Source organism: Crocodylus porosus, unplaced genomic scaffold (assembly GCF_001723895.1).
Source record: "Crocodylus porosus isolate Cpor-Errol unplaced genomic scaffold, CroPor_comp1, whole genome shotgun sequence".
Taxonomy (NCBI): Eukaryota; Metazoa; Chordata; order Crocodylia; family Crocodylidae; genus Crocodylus; species Crocodylus porosus.
The window spans coordinates 12,195,542-12,201,352 of record NW_017728886.1 but is presented as its reverse complement, the minus strand read 5'-3'; positions in this window follow the sequence as shown (position 1 = coordinate 12,201,352).

Genomic DNA, 5,811 nt, shown 5'->3' with positions numbered 1-5,811 from the left:
TGAATCTTTGAATCAGATTCTGCTGAATGAATTCAGGACGGTGATTCGAATCACCGAAGGGGCCTGCCAAGAGCTTTCCAAATATCAACAGAAGGCTTTTTGCAATATAAACTGGGATTTCAAGTTTCTACAAGTCATTTGAGACATACTTACACATTAGCAAGGTTTTTGACAGTGTCTCCCACAAAATTCTCATTAACAAACTAAGGAAATAAAGAGTAGATGAAAGTACTGTAAGGCGGATACATAACTGGTTGGATCATCATGCTCAACAAGTAGTCACCAATGGCTCAACATCCAGTATGGAGGAGATACAAAGTGGAATTCCCCAGGGGTCTGTCCTAGGTCTGGTATTGTTAAACATCTTCATTAATGATCTGGATGACGGGACCGAGTGCATGCTTAGCAAATTTGCAGATGACTCCAAGTTGGGTGAACTTATAGAAATTCTGGAGGATAGGGCTAAAATCTAGAATGACCTGGGTAGATTGGAGAAATGGTCTGAAAGCAACTGGATGAAATTCCACAAGGACAAATACAAAATCCTGCACTTGGGATGGAATAACCACATGCACAAATACCGACTGGCAAATGACAGGCTAGGCTGCAGTGCTGCAGAGAAAGACCTGAGGGTTACAGTACTCCATTAGCTGAATATGAGCCAACAGCGTGCTCTTGTTGCAAAAAGGCCAAGAGCATACTGCATTGTAATAGCAGGAGTATCTTTTGCAAATCAAGGGAAGTGATTCTTCCACTTCATTCTTCCCTGGTGAGACCTCATCTGGAGTAGTGTGTCCAATTTTAGGCCCCATATTTCAAAAAGGATGTGGACAGAATGGAGAGTCCAGCAGTGCAACAAAAATTATAGAGGCCTGAGAAGCATGACTTATAAAGAAAGGCTGAAAGAACTGCAGTCATTTAGTCTGGGGAAGAGACGACTGAGGTGGTGTAACATGAAGCTTCCCATTATTTTAAGGAGAAAGAAGCAACAGAGTTCACAGGCAAAGGGAAGCACTTCCTTGATAAGCTGGCTACAGAAGTATAGGCAGCCCGGGGTCAGAGACTAGTATTGCCTATTGCAGAGCTAGCTGCTCTGCAATAGTATAATATGACAGAGTGCTGCTTGAGCTACAGGGGCATTACTACAGCAGCTAGATCAGCAGTCCATTTAGAAAGAAAAAAAGGCAGCTGTGCTAGGGCTAGCAAACCACCTGACCAGAAGAGCCAGGGTTTAGGCAGCATATAAGCCAAGGGATGGAGCAAGGGAGACAGTCTGGTCATGCAGGCTGCCAGGGAAGGAGCTCTGCACTGCATTGGCTGTGTGACAGACTGAAATCCCATTGCTACACAGACTACAGGCTGCCAGGAGAGGAACTCTGTGCTGGAAGGAAGGAGACTGAGTGACTGATTGGGATCTGCCCAACATGAGGACTGCAAGTAAGGAACTACAGGCTTGTAAAGAGTTCAGCTTTGTTATGCAACCAGAGTGCTTATGGTTTCTGTTATAGCTTGGTGTGGGGAAGGTTTCACCTTTTAATTAATTATAGTATATACCAGTGGTTTGGGTAGGGACTACTAGGGGTGGTATGGAGATCCCAGTGATACTTGATGGGCATATGACTGTTTTGAGCTCAGCCAGAGCCTGGGCTTGAAGCACTAGCAGCCAATGGCTGGTAAGGGTTGAAGTGTAAATTGGCTAAGGCCATAGCTCAAGAAGGCAAGAACCAGAGCCAGGGAGCCCAGTGCCCAGAACAGGAGGGAGATAGGCTAGAAGGCCCAGTGCCCAGAATAGGGCAGAGTCAGGGTCAGGAAGCCCAGTGCCCAAGAAGGGTGGAGACAGGGCCAGGAACCTGAAACCTAAGAGGGGCAGAATCATAGCTCAAGGGGTGAGAACCAGAGCCAGGGGTGTAACCAGAGCCCTCGAGGGGTAAGACTAGGGCTGGGGCCCAAAATCAAGAGGGATAAGGCAAGAGATGCAACCCCATAAGTTAAGGGCCAGTGCCTAAGCAGAGGACTGGAGGTTGAGAGGGCCAGGGCCAAACAAAGGAAAGCAATGGGGCAATAACACCTGTGTGACCTTGGCATGGATGGGGCGGGGGCGGTCAGAGGCCACAAACCTAACCTTTTAAGGCAATTTCTTCTGAAGGGGCATTGATGGTCTAGAAGGGGCCCACCATGTGCTAGAGGGCAGGACGGAGACTAATGGTGGGGTTTTGGAAGAGCCCAGAAGAGACTAATAGATTAGGACTTGCCCTGGGCATCCTACCTATTTTCCTGATGCAACAAATTAATAACAGAAAGGCATGGCGTTCAAGAAGTCAGAAGAGAGAGGGCACCCAGAAAGCCAGAGCAGTGCAGGAACTGCAAGACCACCAGGGGGCATCACAGCTGTCCAGTCCTGCTACAGGGAAGGGAATTGGCAAGAGTTTTCAAATACCTGAAGGACAACTATAGAAAGGCTTGAGGTAGTCTTCTTCTCTCTCTAAGAGTCAGAACCAGTGACTTCAAGCTGCAGTGGAGGAAATGTAAGTTGGATAACAGGAAAATCCCTGCTCGGGATTTAGGGGACCCTGCCCCACTGAAGAGGGACGGGTAAGTACCCTCCCCCTACCTCTCTCTCTCCCTGGGGGACTGGTCAAGTAGGGGCCTGGGTGGGGCGAGACCCGGCCTGGCTCCCACTCAGCTGCCTCCTCCCACTCTCTAGGGGTTAACCCCCTCCCACCATGGGCCCCCCTGGGTGGGCCCGAATTAAGGTCCAAATCAATTCAGAGAGCTTTGGTGCTTTTTTTTTTTTTTCTTCAGGCAGTCTGTGCTGGCTGCAGCAGGGAACTGGACCCAGGTTCCATGCTGGTAAGAAGGCAGGGGAAGCTGGAGGAGGGAGGGGACCAAGGGGGGGGGGGACCCTGCCTGCACCCCTGACCCCCACCCAGCCCAGCTCTCTCTTTCTTAAAAAAAGGCCCCTACTCACGGGGTGCTGCCAGGTGAAAGGGTGATCCCTGCTGGCCCCCACTGCATGGGGGAGCTCTGCCACGAGCCCCCAGGCTCCTGCCTGCCCCAGCTCCTGGACTTTTTTTTAACTTAACGGTTGCTGGAACAGCCTTGAGGCTTTTGGGGGCTCAAGGAAGAGCCCCCCATGCAGCACAGGGCAGTGGGTACTGGGAGCTGGTGAGTTCAGGGTTTTTTGTTTGTTTTTCTTTAAATGGCCAGGAGCTGAGGTGGATGGGACGGGGGCTGAGCCATGGTGGGGGCTGGGAGAGTGGGCAGGGGCCCATCCCCCACATGGAGTAGGGCACTGGGGGGGCAGCAGGGATTGCCCCCCACCAGGCAGAAGCTGGTGAGTACAAGCTCTTTTTTCCTAAAGAGCCGGGAGCTGGGGTAGGCCAGGCAGCCATTGAGAGCAGGCAAGGAATGGGGCCTGTGAGACTCGAGTTGGCTGACTTTTCTGCAGTAGCAGAATCGCCAAACTGATTCAGGACAGTGATTCAAATCAAATTGCTGTCCCCCAAATCCAAAGTGAATGCTAGCTGCTTTGCACTACTAAGTACCATTAATATAATATACTGCTGGTCCTTTAGTTTGCTGTGTACCAGGATTGGGGAATGAGAGAACACACAGCTATTCTGGAAGAGATTTCCACCCTAGTTTTCTGGCTGCAGTTTGGGAAACAGCCCTGCTGTCTCACTAAGGGACAGCTACATTGCATGGCAGACTATAGCAAACATTGCAGATTTGTCCAGAAATATAAATCCATGCATAAAGGGCTAAAAAGAGCCATCCAATCATCATTAGCAGTGCAATCTCTGGCCTGAAGCTTGATTTCAAGGCATGGGAGTAAGGTGAAACCCTTGGCAAGTGTCCCAAATGAATCATTAAGAATTTAGCTACTGGGCTGCAGCCATATATTTCAGCTTCAGAGCTACACTTTTTTTTTTTTTTTTAATAGCCACACTACTACTTTTAAGTTATCCATACAAATGGTAGACTTCATTCTTACCATGAGTTATTACACTTTTATAGGATCTTAAATTCATTGTTTCAGTTCACGACCTGGGTACTATTGCAGGCAACCCAATGAGGACCACTTTTCAACCTGCAACTGCAGTCAGAAAGGAAAGGGTTTGGATATAAGGAAGGGATACCAAATAATATAACACTTTTATATAAATCAGTGGCTCTGCCTCATCCAGAATAGCATGTGCAGAGCTAGTGCTGCCATCTCCAAAAGGATATTGCCAGACAGGAACACACCCAGGGTTCTGCAAGTCCCACATTGGTTGTTTAAGTAGTTTTTACCTTGCTGGTAGTAACTGCACAGCACTCAGAAGGACCCAGGGCAGGGTTTTTTGTGTTTTTGGTGGAGGGGTGTGGGGTTTGTTTGGTTGGGGGTGGGGGGGAGTTCTGGGGTTCTTTGTTTCAAAGGCTATCTTGTATAAACCTGATTGTCCCTGCCACAGATGTGGGGTTCTAGAGGTGAGTGGAGATGTTCTTGCTTGGCAAGATGAATTATGCTAGACAATAGCTCAGTGGCATGTGAAATAGCAGGTGCTATGATAGAGGAGAGTTGATGAGGAGAAGGTTGCTTCCTCCATAACCAGGGCAAAAGCTGGCAAAAAATCCTTGTGCTGGAACATTTTAGTTCTATCCATAACTTTTTCTCCATTCACTTACCTTCCTTCCTGCTTCCCCCATTACTGGCCTGGAGGGGAAAAAAAAAACATCTGGAAGTTGATGGGAAGGAAGTTTTCAGTTCTAGCGATGCCAGCACCCAGTGGTTCTAATCAACAAAAACATACTATTTGATTAGACCTTGTAATCCAGGGCTCTTTGGTGGGTGAGAGTTACCTGCAAAGAAGCTTTGAAATTGGACTGGGTCCATGAGATGCCAGGAGTATTGCATGCACAAAGCAAGCATGTAAAGGAGACCAGAAGGCTGCAACTTCATCCCAGAGAACAGCATATCTAAGATGGGGAAGGGTTTCTTCTATAGCCCATCCAATCTGAAAATCTGGTTCCAGGTGAGCTCAGCAGTGTGCCTAGATCCAGGTGTTAGTTATATAACTTGTGGCAAGTATTGGGGAGCAGACATTTTGGGTCATAGGCAGTCATGCCTAGGAGCTGGATTCTATGATGCTGGACCTGAGTCCAGAGCAAGGCGTCAGGAAAGGGCCAGTCTGACTTCTGAAGGAACAGCTCAGATGGGGAAGCTGATCAAGAGTAACCTCAAATCGCAGAGCCAGAAATCAGGAAGCAAGTCAAGGTGCATGCATAAACATCAAGAATGATCCAAGGGTCGCAAGTAGAGATTCATAGTCAAGAGCGAGGCAATAGTCTGAGATTAGTGCAGTCTACCATCTAACCAAATGTCTAGACTAGCTACTGCCATCTGCCCCAAGCAGCCTTAAAATTATGAGGGTAGATTTGGCTTCCTGCCAGCATAGCAGCTAACCATAGGAATGACTCGACTCGCCCTTAACCAGAGCACCTAAACCTAGATTTAGGCAGACAGGCTAGCTTTTTGAGTCCACCAGTGGCTAAAGGTCAACCCTGTATCAGGAATGGGGAGCACTGCAGATGTAAGCTATAGTGTCTATAGCCCTGGGATGAGAGGGACGGGGTGTTTAGGGCCCCTGCCAAAGCTATCCCTTACCCTGTGCTGCACCCCACCCCCAGCCTGATATTAAAGCAGGGGCACAGGTGCAGGGCTACAACTGACAGGTCGAACGGTCACAAACTCCTGCAAGACCATTTCAGGCTGGACATAAGGAAGAATTTCTTTACTGTCCGAGCCCCCAAGGTCTGGAACAGTCTGCC